At 37.8% G+C, this 16,404-nt stretch overlaps 1 protein-coding gene across 15 annotated transcripts in view; it reads left to right on the forward strand.

Moving 5' to 3' along the window:
• Positions 1-425: 425 nt before the first annotated feature.
• TACC2 (transforming acidic coiled-coil containing protein 2) overlaps positions 426-16,404 on the forward strand; it is a 147,463-nt gene continuing 131,484 nt past the window's right edge. For 12 of the 15 annotated variants that reach the window (XM_076339160.1, XM_076339169.1, XM_076339173.1 and 9 more), the window contains exons 1-2: positions 426-523; positions 11,789-11,917. The gene's annotated coding sequence lies outside the window, so the exon portion shown is untranslated. Of the gene's footprint in view, positions 524-11,788; positions 11,918-14,035; positions 14,221-16,404 lie in introns of all 15 variants that reach the window. The other 3 variants (XM_076339162.1, XM_076339167.1, XM_076339161.1) reach the window with 2 other exon arrangements.

Here is a 16,404-nt window from a genome sequence, read left to right on the forward strand (position 1 = left end):
TGGTTTTCTTAAGGCAGCTGTCACTTTTAGTGATGCTGTGGTTATATATGTTTGTCACGTGCTAAACTGATTCGTTTTCCCAAACTTAGTCGGGTGAGAGAGACAGCCCGATACTTAGTAGTTACAATCCTGGAGTGAAAAGCCAGAGGGTAAAATTCCAGTTACATCGGTGTATCATGGAACTTGTCTCACTGCCTTAAGCAAACAGTATACTAACAACGACGACAGCAGTCTGCACCCAGTGTACAGGACCTGTCTCCTGTTATTCTCATCCAGCAAGTGAGAATTCCTGTGAAGAACTGATGTGTCATAGCCCTGCAGCTCCCTGGGTCAGATTCCTTACACTTCACAGCTATCCAGCATAGTGTTCTCAAACGTAAGCCAATTCACATTAATAGAACACTTTCATGTGATCCAGGGAGAAAGGGGATCCATACACCAGCTAGGAGTGAAGGAGTGCAGAAGGTTATAAAAATCAGGGACAGAGTGGTACATTTTCATTTTTAGTCTAGAGGAAAATTGGGTAAGTAATTTTTTATTAGTTCTTTAAATTTAAAAATGTCTAGACTCAAAACAGTTTACTAATTATGTTTTAGACATTACAAAAAGGCAAAGGGACTGTCTTATAAGTAAAAGAAACTTTTCTCCTTACCAGAAAAAAAACAGTGGCTCCTTTGAGTTTCTATAGTTTCATGATCTCTTCTATAACTTGTTTTACAATCCACATAACTATAAAGTAGTCTACAGGATGATGTCTATTTAGTCAGTATCTTTCTAAGACCAAGAGACTGATCATTAAGTGTGCATGTCCTAAAATAGCTGTTTTAAAAACATGTTACAACATTACAGACTGTAATAGCTATTTGCAAATGCTGGAATTTTTAAATATGGCTCTTTTCCACCGTTGTTCTTTTTTCAGAAATAGTTCTAAGGATTTGTTTCAGAAAGGATTGCTTGTTGATTTTAAGTTGCCATGTAACGACAAGAATGTGTGTTTCTCGTGCAGAATTTCAGAAATAAAATTAGCTGGCTAGTCACTAGAAAGATAATGCAGATGTTTGACGATTAACTGACTACAATGTTTTGTCCTTTCATGCATAATGAAGTTTGCTTCAGGCTGTAAAACACAACACTGAACATCTGTAGGTAGAATATTGCCTCTGGTGACCCAAACCTTTTATAGATCTTCAGGTAGTTGAAGTCACTTCTAGCCTTTCCCACTAGGAGAACTAATGAGATTATAGTAATACTTCACTAGTTTGAGACTAACAAGAATTTGGTTATGTTGTTATTTTGAATGTTGATGGCATTATATTGAAATATGTTGTCAACATGTAAGACCATGGCCACTTCAATTATTTCTGGATTTTTTTAATGAACAGGGTTTATATTACTGCAATGTTTTGGTATGTTTTGTATGTTATGGAAACTATTTTTCAAGTAATCTGCCTTTAAAAAGATAGGTTTATCTTCAGGCAGAAACTAACAATCATATTGACAGACACAGGATGACAATGGCAGACGTATTATAACGATGGTATTTCTTACAAAATCTGATCTTATCCAAAAAATAGAGTGCTTATAGCTTGAATTTTTTTCTCATGATTCAGCTGTTCAGGATCAAGCTGCTAATTACCTTGGCGTAGACCTTTTTCCCTTTACACAGCCCAATGGGTTAGAAACCCACTATACATGTAGGAGTTAAGAAAAAAATCTCCATCCCTTCATGTCAAAGCTTTTTAATTATAGATTCAGATCATAATTAAGTAGATGCTAATCCAAAGATCCATAAATCTTATTTTAAAGGGATTTTGGAAAGGAGAAAGGTAGAAGGGCTGGTAGTTGGCCAGAAATGTCAGATAGGCCAATGGATGGAACATCTAATCCTCATTGGCTTAGTTTTCAGTACCCTGCCATCTCCATCTATATCTACATCTACGTCTACATCTACATCCATGCATTTTTCCATCTTTAAAACAGAGATCTGTGACAATGACAGGCTTGAATACCCTGGCTTAGGGAGATCAGTAATCACTTTGCACATGCTCCAGAATTATCTAGTTAGTATTGACAACAAAACAGCATTTTGACAATCCCAGGGCAAGCTGTGGAAAGCAACCTAGTCTAGGAAAAAGCTGATCTAAGCTGATCTAAGTTATATTATAGCCTGGTTATTTTATCAGTAAAGCAAGTTGTCAATGACTGGATGTGCTTGGATTGTCACATGGGCGCTGGTTTGTGGGGCTGATTAGAAAGGGCACCTGTTCAAAGCCACTCAAACAGCCTACTGCAAAAAAGAAATAAAATAAATGCCCCCAGTTCCAACCTCATACTTCATACTCACAGGTATGCCTGCAGACCATTTCCCCCTTATACAAAAATAATTTACATTGTAAATTGCTTACTTGTTATTTTGTGGGGCTTGATACAAAGCGAGCAGGATAGAAGAAGAAAGAGAAGCAGTAGTTTGGAGAGCTTCCAGAGTAGGCAGTGGAGGGGGGCCGCGGGGAAACATCTCTGTGAAGGTTCAGGTTGTGAAATCTCCTGCAGGCTGTGGTACGGTCCCTGTCTTCATTGGCAACTTCCATTCAGCTGGATGGGAGGAAGGTATTTTTGAAGAATATTGAGGACATTCCTTTCTCATCACTTGAAGATTTCTTTAAAATTATCTTATATCTATCAACTTTTATGGCAGTATTAGAGAATGGCAGTATTAGAGAATGATTTTATGGCAGTATTAGAGAATGTTTGACCTGTAATACCGGGCAGCTTTTAATCGGTGCTGTGCTGCTTCTTTCAGTGAGGGAATTCAAACCAAGCTTTCATACTGACCACTGACCTTTTTTCTGGAAAGATGGGCCTTCATTCTGGGGGAGGTGGGAGCCACTGCTCAGGCTGCAGAAGACTTTCAGATCAACTTTTGTGTTATCTAATGCCAGGGGAACAACGTTTATAGAAGCCCCTTAAGTCCATAACAAGTCTGAAAAGAGTAAAATTTTACCCTACATCTATGATCTAAGCTTAAAGCTAAATGAATAGCTTAAATTCAGTTGATTCTACATTCAACTGCAGCAACTAATGAAGAGTTGCACTGCTGACAGCCAGTATAAGAGTAAAGCCATCACAGATTATAGTTTTTATTTTTCTTGACATAATCCTTTTTAAGTACTGGCTTCTAAAAATTGCATGGTGAAACAAAGTTCGATTTAATTTTTGTATGTTTTCATTAGAAGCTACTGAATGCAGGATATTATGAAAATATATCAGTTGATCAAGATACATACACAGAATATACAAGGCTCAGCAAGTTTGACAAAATACTGAACTATATATTATTGCCAAATTAAATTTGTCATAAAATGCTAGTTAGGACTTGACAGACTCACTTCTCTGGTTTCACAGCAAGCATATGATCCAGCTAGCACTCTTGGTTCTTGGTCAAACCCAAGACTCAGCCAGCTCTGAGTCCTTGCAAATGGATTAGGATATGTTTCTTTGCTTCATGTGTAAAGCAGTAGTGTGCTGTGGGGAATTTCATAGGACTGTAATAGGACTGCACATAAATAAAAGGTAAGAACGATTTATTTTGTTACCTAGGTGACATCTGCTTTTCTGAATATAAGTAATCAGAAAAGATTCGCTGATTCATGGCAACCTGACTGGGTGTATAGTGTAAACACATTTTCTTGCTATCAAAACATAATGTGATAGATATCATGCTAATTTTTTTTTTATATGAACGGTTGCCATATTTGCAACAAAAATATTTTAGAAGGAAACAGGACCAGTATAATTGTGAGTAAGAAAGCAGGACCACAAGATAATCTCCCTAGGGGCAATGAAAGAAAACAGGAAACTTTATTAGTAAACCAACACTATAGCTGTTTCTCCAGAATAGATCTGATGATTGATGAATTGATCAAATTAGGCCAAATGGCATATATTTTCAAAGGAGTTCTTTGGGAAATATGATTTCAGAACTTTTTCTCCCATTCCCAAAACGTGCTTCCTCCACCAGACTTGTAAAAACTATAACTATTTTGGGGAGATATACACTAAAATAGAGGAAGGATATGTCCCTCAGCCCTCTTTTCTATGATTCTATGAAGTGTCAGCCAAACAGCACCATTTCTGTGCACTTAAGGTTCAATGTCAGGTTTTCACTCACGCTCCAAAAGAGGCAGAGAGGATGCATTTAGATCTTCTGGAGCAAAAACAATTTTTGATGTTAACACACTCTGACATCGTGAGCAACTCCTAGTTGAAGCCAGAAGCGCGAAGATTGCTGCAGTAAGGGAAGGGAAAAAAGTACAAATAAAGCAGTTCATGAGTATCAAAATTCTAATTTTTACAGCACAGTTTTGGACCTTAGATGCCTAGATTTTAATGTGCTCCATTTTGTTTTTAGCATGGTATAGACTGTGAATCCTCCAACACTTCAGAGGGATATGTGCGTGATGTATTATACATAGCTGTCTTTCACTTTTGTTACTATTATCCTAGTATAATGTGAATTGTTGAACTATTTTTCATCCTCACAAAAAAGCTTTTGATTAGACTATAAAGATTTTGTTTTTATATTTCTGTATGTGCCTGTGTTTTATATATACAGCATATTGATACAATTGAAACTACAGTAATTATTATTAACTGTTGGAATAAGTTGCATGCCTACTTGTTACATTGCCTATTACTCACAGTTTCCATGCCACCTCCAACTGTAAACTGAAAATTATACTTAACCACTTTCTTTATGAGAAAGAGCTGATTTTACCCACAAATTTGGAGCATTGCACAGTTTTATTGAACCCATATGAAAACCTCTGCATGATGCAAAGGGACAGGAGGTTTAAATTCATGGTCTACATGAAGTTGGGGTTTTTTTTCAGTTTTTCTGGTAGACTCTGGTAGACACTGTTCACATCAAAAGGTGATGTGTGTCAGGAGCATTGAGCATGGAGATATTCTTGCATTCTAATAAACTAGCCTTAACATTCTTTAATTGTCATACATACAATATTTAGTCCCTGTATGAAGACTTGCCGGCCCAAAACCAATATTCAAACCATGGCACTATTGAACCATTTCTATTGGTAAAAAGATTTCAAGAGTTTTGGAAATTGCACTTAAGCCTTTTGCATTAACATATCCTACAGTCTCATCATATCTTTCTATGCCAAGTTCTGTTCTTACATCTGAAGTTTAAAGAGGTTTGATTCAACCTATAGGCTATCACACTTTTCAGAGAAAAATATTATTCTTTTCTAGATGTACAGCACTTCACCAAGTAACCCTTAAGAGTTTGCTCATACAACAAAAAAAGAATTGCATCTGGATACAAGAAGATACCAATCTTGATTCACTTTAGCCCTTTAATTATGGAAGGTGGTACTGTATATACTCCAATCATACATGAACTTTAAACTGGACAAACAATTGTAGGTCTTATTTTGTGCTCATTCTATTGACTTGTAATATGGTTAGTATCCACTTTTTGGGTACTAGTATCTGATATTTAGTTCCCTACATTCTGTCATGGTTTCATGTTAAGAGTAGAAGTTTTCTATTTTTCCATTTACTAATATCTCAAAGTGTTTTGTGATTAGTTAAAAACAATTGATGTACCTGGGAGACAAAAGTGCCATCTGTGAACTTGCATATAGCATCAGCCTAGGCATTCTTTTTAATATTAGCTCCTGCTCTAACAGGCAAAGGTGTTTTTTGCCAGCAAGTCAAGGACGTGCAGTACAAAAAGGCACTTGGATCTTTAATATCCAAAAGAGACAGTCATAAGGCTTGCATAAACATGTAACATTCCTATCTGAAAGATGAAATGTCAAAAAAACTCTGTCAAGCTAAAAAACTTGAGTGCTGCTTTTCCCATTGCACTGGTCTTCTGCCATCATCTAAGATAGCAGTGCTGACTCTTGGGATTTTGCACCCCAATGAATTACCATTTTTACTTTTGAGTCCACATCCCAATATGAATCCAGTCATTGGATTGCAGTAATAGCACTGTGTACTAAGGTTATAGACATCATAGGTGCAGCTAGAGGAGAACTAGAATGTTGCTTATTTCCATTCACTTTATTACCTTTTGTTATTTTCTTAGGGATGAAAAGAACAGCTCAATGACAGTAGACAAATAGATAAACAGTAGATAAATAGAAGACAACTGCAAAATCAAATTTCATCTGTTCATCTGTCAAGTTCTGTCTGTTGTAATAACCAAAACCAAAATAACTATAGCCAATGTTCAAAAAACATAATTAGATTTTGATGTTAAAATCTTACTGACATGAAAATTTTTCACATTATGTGAAAAATTCACATCTTTAAGAACCAGGCTGTTTGCAGACTCAGGAAGCCAATATTGCAGCCATTTGCAGATGATTTCTGAAGATTTTCTTCCCAAATTTTCATTCAGTATTACAATTCCTGCTGAAAAAATGTAAATATAGTGCCTAATTATGTATAACAACAATTATCTTGTGAGCCTGGTCTTCAGGGAACCTTCCTCAAATCAAAACTGAGATTGAGTTAAAATGCTGCAAAGCCTGCATTTAACATATTCGCTAATGATGAAGAAATGCCAATGGAAAAATACACCTGTAAATTAAGAGTGAATTTCTGAAACTAGATATTGTTTATATTAGTGGAAAATGATAACATGAATATAAATAGCGTAGACCCAGCTGGACAAGGCAATATGTTATATGAGTTTAAATCTGTCGTTAGGAGAAGCTGACTAGGTTTATGTCTGTCAAAAGGATGAAGACTTGTGCCATCTGTAACAACAGTGAGCAGCTTAGTTAACTTCTCCACCAACCACCACGGATCACTAGGAGCACTTCCCACCAACATGGCATTAGGTCATCTTTTAAAAAAGCCACTACCACAAAGGCAAACATAAGAGCTCCAATTCAGAGTAGGATAATGCAGTTTAGACACCAGTCATTGTCACCAGATCATCATAAAAACTTTAGGTGCTGTCTTTAACTGACTTCTCAATCTTGTTTTGCATGCCTGCTTAGTTGAATCAAAGGAGTCAAGGTGGAAAATAGGTTTATAATTTACATTCATATTCATCTTAAACATTCATTCATTATACTCATTGTAAACATTATGACAGTGATGAAACAACGGTAATGACAGTAAGGAAGCATTCTCGTTATTACGCAATTATTATCCTTTGAAAAAAAGCACTTAAAATTATTTTAGCCTTACTGTTTTTCTTTCCTTCTTTATTTATGATATTTTTATTGATACCTTTGTGATGTTACTGTGCACCAAAATGTTCTTGGCTGGCCCTTACAAAAAAGCCTGAGGAAGTATTTCAGTCCTGATTAGCCTTGAAATGTGTGGGGTCTTTTTGTGCAGGGCTAAATCAGTGTAACATCCTTGAGAAAAGTCCCTCATTCAGTACATATTCCATGTAAAATATAACCTATTCTTTTAGAACAGCAATGCCAAATCAAATCAGTAATCTTTTTCATTCTGTACTGATATTCTCAGGGCTGAACACTAGCCCTATTTTCCTGTTTAGTCCAGGATTACACAATATATTAATGGCCTAATCACTCAAGCCCTCTGTGCCTCAATTTCTACTTTTGTAAAATGTCAGCAGTGTTGTCCTGCTTTGTGAATCAGTGAAGAACTTGCATAAGTAATCCTACCTAAATATTTACAGTACATGAATGTAAGTGTTGTGCTTACTTAATATAACTAGTTTCAAGGTGCAGAAGATTGAACAAACTCGACCAGTTTAATTTCAAAGTAAATATTTTTTTCAGCCAACTTCAGCATCTTTGTAAACAATGATTCATGGCTTTATGAACACTATCTTGACTACAAAATTATTTCAGTGGCCAGTGACTCAGTTCCCAGAGTTTGTCCTGCAAAGATCTAGTATAATTGCTTGGACTAGGGTCTGAAACCTAACCCTGGTCTGGCTGTTAACAAGTTGTCTTGAGGTGCAAGTCTACTGAGAAACTTATTTTCATAGCCTGCCCTCACTACTGGTAAAACACAGCACACCTGCAGTGAGAATATTGTTCACTGCTAAATATTCAGTAGCTGAGTTTATAACCTAATTTATTCTCACCCAGTGATCAAACAGCTATCACAAGATTATGAAAAACAGCTTCAGGCTAAATGGTCTCTGAGGATGAAGGATATAACCTGTATAGGATATATGCATTTATATATACATATTATGTAATATATACATGTGTATATACATGTGTGAGCGTGTGTATACATGATTATGTACCTGTGTTGGGCCAGCACAAAAAATCAATAAGCATCCACCCCTCAGCTCAAGGGAAGTCTCAGAGTGTTGGAGGTCCCCTTGAAGCCCAAGAACAAGTCCTCCTCTCCTGTGATATTTGCGTGGGCATGAAGGGTGCGTTAGCACGAAGCCCAGAAAGCAGCTGCAACCTGCCAACTCTGGCATGTCAACACACACCTCAGGCCAAGAAAGCAGGAGGTGAAATACTGCTGCCACCCGCAATTAGGGAGACACAGTTGCTGACAGCTGGTTACCAGACTCCACAGCTAAAGGAGAACAAAAAGGAAGGAATCTCTTACCTTCTGAGCAGCTTTACGCCCTGCCTCTTCTCTGCCATTCTCCTCAGCTCTCAGAAAACCAGACCTTATGGCAACTTTTTGCTCTCCCTTGTATTTCCACTGAGTATCTTGGCCAAAGGGAGGAGAAAAAAGGGAATGCATGGACAGAAGAAACAGGTAAACACTACAGAGGGGACCCCAAGGAAAATAGTTTGAAGAAGAAAGAACCTGAAAAGAGGCAAGAAATAATTCACCTTGTGATGCATTCTTCCCATGCTTTGTATGTGCCTGTGGAGACGTGTTAAACCAACTGGTCCCCATCTTGCTTATGTCTCCTTTTCTGCCTCAACATAACATGGATTTTTGTCTCTCTGAGTTGTGTCCCACCATTCCTAGTGCTGTGACAGGACACCACAGCAGGCAGACCAGCTCTGGGAGCAGAGAGCCAGCAGGTTCTGAAAATCCACCCGTCACTTCAGACCTCTCACCACTCCTTCCAAAACTTTGCCCCAAGTCAGAGTAATGTTCTTCCTGCCTCATCTTTGAGGTTTAGGAACAGGGATCCTTCACTTTGAGTCAATGACTGTGCATTTAGAGTGTGACAACACACGTGCATGCTGACGAGTTGGCTATGGACCTGAATTATACAGTCATATATGTCTCATAATACAAATATGGGTGAGATATTTTTCATAAATCATAATCAGCTGTTTATAAAAGGCAGGCAATAATAATGAAGAAATCATCTGCAGTCCTGCACAATGATAGGCACAGATTAACCAGGTGAGCTACGTAGGTCAGCCTCCTCTATAGCTCCCAAGCCCTGCTAGCTGGTTGTGGCGTTAGGAACTTAAATATGAAGCCTTTATCCAGCTCTCCATAGCCACATACTGCATGTAGACAGAGAGAGAGAGTCAGTGCCACTGCACAGCGCTGTGTGTTTCATCTGGATCAACAGCCTTCCCACTGACTTAAGTGCTGCATATGGAATCTGGTGAAAAACTGCTGGTATAAATGTGGTTTGGAAAGAGAAATGCTCCAATACTTGGATGTTATTTTTTGGATCATATATATTTTGTTAAATACTTTTGGCACCACATTTAAAGATGCATTACTTCGACATCTGCAATCAGTGCAAATAAAAGGGAATATACATGTGCTCAAAACATTTAATGCTCAATGCACAAGAGAAAGATTATTCAGATCCACAGATGTAGGCACTGAGAACCATTTTAGACACCCTGAGGTGGCCGTGACATCCTCATGGGACTGGCAGATAAAACACAAAACTTATCTGAGACCCATGTCTTCCCTAAAAGCAGTTAAGGGATAAGCAGGATACCCTAAGGTGTCCAGTGTGACACTAGGTGTTTCTTTTAGGCAATAGAATGACACCTAAGATTTCCAGAATCACTTTTATTTTTATTGCATGAAACTATATAGTATTATGAAAGTTCTGTTAAAAGCTGAAATAACAGGCTTCTTTTTTTCAGCTGGGAAAATATTCCTAGATGGAATGTAAAATAAAATTAATTAGCACCTCCGTGTTGCTTTAGGAAGGGTACCTCCTGATGGAGGTTTGAACGACATTAACTCAAATTCCAGCATAGTCTGGCTATGGGAGCATGCTGGGGAAGCCAGTGCTGACATCCTAGTTCTGCCACTTGTTTTTTTTTTTTTTACCTTGGGCAAACCAATTAATCTCCAAAGAAATACGCGTCGCCTTCTACACCTTTTGTGCCACGAATGTTTAGACTAAAAGATCTGAAGGAGGGAGGAGGGACTATCTGTACAGAGACTAAAACAAGAGGTAAAGTCTTGCAGGCACCTGATGTCTCTCACTACTTTCTAAAATCACTTCTAAGGGTACTATGCATAATAAGGCGGTCATATCTTTCTATAACTGTTATCACTACCATATCCAAGTACTTCATTACCGTGAGCGTGAATAAAACTTTTCTAAACACCTTAGCTACATGAAGAGGTTGAACCCCATCAGAAGTCAAAACACTTTTGGATCACAATGTTTTTTTCCAGGTTTCACACTGTAGCAAAATAATTCCCTTTCACTTCCTCCTTGAACACTGTGATTTTGCAGCCTGACTGCCTCTGGCGCCACGGTTAGACCTCCATGGTGCACTGACATCCGCGGCGCAGGAGTGCCCTGAAGTGCTGCGCTGGCGTCATTAGAAGCAATGGAAGTGTGCCATGGATTGGATTTTTCCAGGCCGGGTTGTTATACCGATTGAAAATGAGCCAGAAATGGGAAGAGTAATTTTTAACTTTCTTAATCTGTTTTTAAAAAAATTATTTTGTCTCTTAGTAGCAGGTACTCAGATTCCCCTTGTTTCTTTTCTTTCATACTTGTACATTAAGTGGAGCAAATCAGCCAAGGCTGGGCTGCATCAAAGAGCTGTCTTCATTCGCTGTCCTTTAAATCCTCAGTCCTACCGTATATTCAGTGGTGCGGTCCCGATGATAGGCAATTTCTGGTTATCCTGGGGGGAAGGGCAGGAAAATACCATTTCACAACTCTCACAAAAGGCCAGCTCAGCTTTTTGTTGCCACGCAACGTCACAACTTTACAGCAGATCCAGCTGCTGATGTTGCTGAGCAACATCTTCCCATCAAGTTGTGCACTTCTAAATTGTTACATGTTTACTCATTCTCATTATAGGATTATGTTTTCCCTCTCAGGTTTTGATATTTGCTCTGGGCTGAAGGACTATCATAGGTCGTTCTTGCAGATCTCTACGATATTGTTCTAGTATGCAGAAACTAAGAATTATTTTGCATTAGTTACATCAAGATCAGAGAAGAGCAAAATTCTGAACATCCCCCTTCTCTTGCCTACGAGAATAGCTGGTGTGTAATGGTATGCTCAGTGCTTCAGCAGAGCTTTGCAATGCTTTATGTGTGGTATCAGTCATGTGAAAGTAAGGAGCATAAAAACATTTTGTCTTATTTTGTCAGTATTTATACCATAAAGTAAAATAAGCTCAAACTAAATTGTGTTATATAAATACCTAAGGTAGCATGTATTCAATATATAAGAAGCTAACGTACCTGAGTAGTGTGTGGTTGGTAAGTATACCAAATACTGTATATACTAGGATTAAATTTGACCACTCATGGCAAATTACTCAGATCTTACTGAAATGCCTAACTCATTAACCCGCTACATAGCTTACCTTTAAGTCTTAGCTGTGTTTTCCCCTAGTTTGAGACTTCCAGTCCTCCTGGTTTAGATCCTCTTTTGATCAAGAAAAGGCAGTCTCCCTGGATGAGCATGAAGCGTGGATGAGAAACCACAGGGGAATTCCAGCAAATAACAGTAAAGCAGCCCGATGTGAGTACATCTTCTCCCACCAGTTCTATCATAAAATCAAAGAGAATAAATCAAGACATCAGAGGATGAGGAATGCTCTCACAGTTAGTGGTTTATGCAAACTGATTTGACTTCATACTGGAACAGAGCAGCAGAGCAGCATCTGCGTAGGTGGGAAAAACTTGCAGTGAATAGGTGTTGCTTGGGATAGGACCTGAGTGTATCCTAATTTAGACATGAGAGTGGGTCAGAAAACCGACCCAAACGTATAACGTCAGTGTTGTCAGACAGAGTTGTTCTAGGTCCAGAGATCGGAGAGCATGGTTGCTGTCTGTTAGCAGGTATGTCGCTCCCCTCGTTTCACATGACTCATGGTTCTGGCAATAGTGAAGTTGTCTGCGTGGCTTTGCAAACCTTACACAAGGTTAGCCAAACAGAGGGTTTCTTCTTTGCACGTGTGTTGGTAAAAAATAAAAATATAAATCAGAAATGATGATCAACTACCAGAAGGTCATTTTCCCCACAGTTAGTGCCAGACAATTGTTTTGCAAGGCAGCTTCTTCACTTTCACTTTGTGGCTTTTTCTGGCCTTAGCTTTAGAAATGCAATAGCACAATATATGAGTTCAGTTTCTGTTTATGAGGAAATAATGCAGGTAGCAGAAGTGAGGATATACTACCAGGCTTGTGTTTTCCTAAGCTCCCACAGGATCCCTGTTCTTAAATTCATGGCAGAGAGCCTAAACAAAAACATTGCATAATTTGTTGTCTATAGGCAATGAATTTTACAATGGCCCTATTTTGTTTTCTAAGGAAGAGCACACTAAAACTTCATTTGATGAACTTCAGCTTTTCTGGATTCTGAGGTAGGCTGAGGAGACCAGAGAAAAGGGGCTGTGACAGCCATTTTCACATCTTTTAGTTTTTGAGCTTCACTACAGATCTTGACTTTTCCATCTTGAACTCTTAGAGGTATAGCACAGATTTATTTGACATATTGTATCACTCACACGCCACCAAACCCACTCATAGGTACTTTACTTTATAATCTGAAAAAGTTCAGGGAATACAGGTAATTTATTTCTGATCTGTGGAATTCTTCTTTGATCATTAATAGTGGCTTAAGGTGGTATAATAATGCTGGAGGCTTGGATTGCTGGATCACCAACTTCATAAAAAAAGAAAGGTTCAAAAGGCAGGGCTACTCGTGTAGTCCCTGACCTTGCCACTGTTCATTCCAGCTCTTCATATGCCTGATGTTTTCAAGCCAGATGTTTGTAGACCAGACTTTGTGGAACAGAGAACAACCACAGGAAAGCCAGCAGGCAGCGTATAGCTACCCTATGAAATCCTGCCTTTTATTCATGTCAGATATGAATTTTCCACGCTAGAGTCAGTAATGCTGCCTAGCAGCTCTTCAAGGTGCAGTAAACTGACAGTTGACAGTTCCTTTGCTGTGTGGCGCCAACAAGCACCACTGGTGTTTACAGAAACTTGTTAATCACTTGGAGTTGCCACTAATGATAAATACACTGTCTTTTGTTATCAGCTGTCTTTCTGAGCACCCCTGTGTGGAAGCATTGCTGGAACGGACAATGACCACTAATAATAACAATTAGCTCACCCATAAACCAGTACTTCTTGTAACATCACATTTCAAAGGGTTTTTGCCATGTCTCCACCCTTCAGGATGATTAAATGGCAAATGGTTTCAGCATAACCTGAACAGGAATATCAACATTTGTTAGCAGATATTTCTGAGAGCTTTCAAGAGTAATATGAGAAAATGAAAGACAAACTGAAATGAAATGAAACACATAAACAAACTTGAAAACAAACTGCTGAAGAGATATTCCCCCAATACTAATTCTGCCTTGAAAACATGTGCATAACTTCAATGTATTGTTGATAGTGTTTCAGTGAACAATTTTTATAGTGCCAGAAGCACTGCTCATACCATAGGCCAAGAAACACTGGAAGTGAAATACGTTTTAACCAAAATCCATTTTCTCTGGGGTTGCTTTTGTGAAAAACATTAGTACTCAATTTATGACATGCAGAGCCATAGCAGTCTCCCAGGAGCAGGGGGAGGCCCGGGTGGAGGAAGTATAACTTGTTTTCTTTCTTGCCTGGGGTGGAGGCAAGTTCGTTGTTCAGCAGGTTATGAAGGTGGGTCCCTGAAAGAAAGCCTACATTTCATGTCAGTCTGAGGAGAAGTAGGAGGAAAATAAGGTGAAAACTTGTGAGGTGAAGATGGAAGGAATGGTTTGAAGACATGCTCTAAAAGTGTCAGTGAATCCAAAGCTGCCAGATTAATCCTGGAATGTAAGTGTAAACTTAAACATTCTCTCGCTCGCTTGCTTTCAGGAAAGCAGTTGTTTTATTGTATGAGTACAGAAATCTCTATGGGCTCATCAGACCAATTTGGTACGAGTGAGCAATTTTTGAGATATGTGGTGTTAAAATAATTTCAGTAATGACATGTAAATTGTAAAAGATATTATAGAAAGATGAGAAAGATTATCTTTTGGTTAACCTATGTTTATTTAATGAATGGATTTTCAGCATGTTTTTAATGTTTATTTGAAATTCTATACATATGATAAAGCGCTTGTAGTTTGCAATCTAAGTAATTCTTGTGCACTGAGAAAATGTTTTACAAATAGTGTATGTAAAAAGGATTACAATAACATTGTAATCTGAAAAATTATTAGTTACTCTGCAATGTAATTCATGCATTATTATTATCACTTGTTTCATTATTGCAGAATCTATAACGACTTTATTCCCTACTTATGACATTTATCTTCGTTATTAAGCAGATGGTGATGTGAGAATTGTGTGACAATTGTGAAATTTCATAATCTAGGGAAAGAAAAGAGTAAGTAGACAGTATGATATGATATGTTAGTGGAGATTTGTGATAGCTAGCACTTTTGCTGTGCTTTTGTAATTTTCTACTTTGATTCCTGTACATTTTAATAAAAAACTGTAAATAAAGTATTTTTTCTTTCAACTGAATATTACAAATTTGGCCTCTATTAGCAGTTGCTGTTCTTAACAGTCAGTATTGCTGAGTTGGTGCAAAAGCATTGAGAGTATATTGTGCACTGGAGTGAATTTACTCTAAAATAAATAGAGCAACATTATGTCATACACTGGCTAATCTATTTAAGAACTCGATAACCAAAATTTGCATTTTTCACAACTGATAATACGAGACCCCACCCCAATTAACCAAACAACTCCATGGGGACTTGGAGAGTTTCATTCATTCCCCAGCTTATGTTATTACTGCAGGTGCTTGTGAGGGGACAGTTTTGAGAGCTTTAAATTTCTTGGTGTTTTCACATGTTGTCTGTAGAAATAGAAAAAGAGCTGGGAAGAGAAAAGCTCATTAGGTCAGTAGCACAGAAATGCCAGTCTATTCACTCCTAGGGACATGTGCTGACTGTTGAGGGAAGCATATTGCTATAGCAAAGTTACTATTTCTCTCCTGTGCATTGAAACCTTAGTTAGCTGCTCTAACAGCGTGAGAATATTTTGTTATATCAATACATACTTAAAATATTATAATCTTAACCTGTTGTCTTGGAACATTTCACTGAGCTGGGCCTGAAAAGATTTGTGTGTGCACACTACTTCATGATGGAGTACTTCATACTTGGGGAATAGCAATTTTGAAAATAGTATATACAGTCTTTAATTTAGTTCAGTGTTTTAAAACAGTAGAGGATTTGGAAGTAATCTCAGCAGATAAAACCTAGTGTTGCTAATTAATCACTAAAAGTGCAATCCTGGCCCCAGTGATTTCAACAGGAGCAAGTTCAAGCACCAATATATCCCCTGAAGACACTCAAGTTTAAACAGAGCATAGCTTAAAAGCACAATACCGAACTTCTCTCTCTCTCCAAGCCTCCTGTGAAGAAAAATAATCTTTCAAGTTTAAAAATGTGTACTGTAGTAATAAGTAATAACATTCCTTAAAAGCTTATATGGTTTCTTTGGCTAACAAAGTGCAATCTTTCTTTTACAGCCTGACTTTAATGGAGTTTTTCTTGACATATGCCGCAGACCGATCTCACATTCTTTTGAAAAAAAAATTGAAGACAGCATGTAATTTGCACCTATCCAGTAATACAATAAACACAGTGAATTTAAATTCCTGAGCTCCAAAATAAAATGTCTAGAACAAGAAGTAAATGTCTATAAGTGAATCTCTGTTGTGTACATTTACTATTGAGTATCCTTTTCAAAAAAATACAGAAATTAATAATGCCTGGGGAGACACTAATTCCAGAGCTGCTGGTTACAGTTCTAATGCTCTGAGGACTTTTTTGAAATTAAATAATTAGAGTTGAACTGGTATAAAACCAATAGTAATTAAGGCAGGCAGATCCTGGTAAGTGTAAAGAAAATGTGTTTAGATCATAACATTGTAAGCAGAATAATGCCTAAGAAAAGCAGGGTACGACTCCAGTGATAAGGATAAAAAATCCATTCACTCTT

The sequence above is a fragment of the Aptenodytes patagonicus genome, chromosome 5, assembly GCF_965638725.1.
Source record: "Aptenodytes patagonicus chromosome 5, bAptPat1.pri.cur, whole genome shotgun sequence".
Classification (NCBI taxonomy): domain Eukaryota; kingdom Metazoa; phylum Chordata; class Aves; order Sphenisciformes; family Spheniscidae; genus Aptenodytes; species Aptenodytes patagonicus.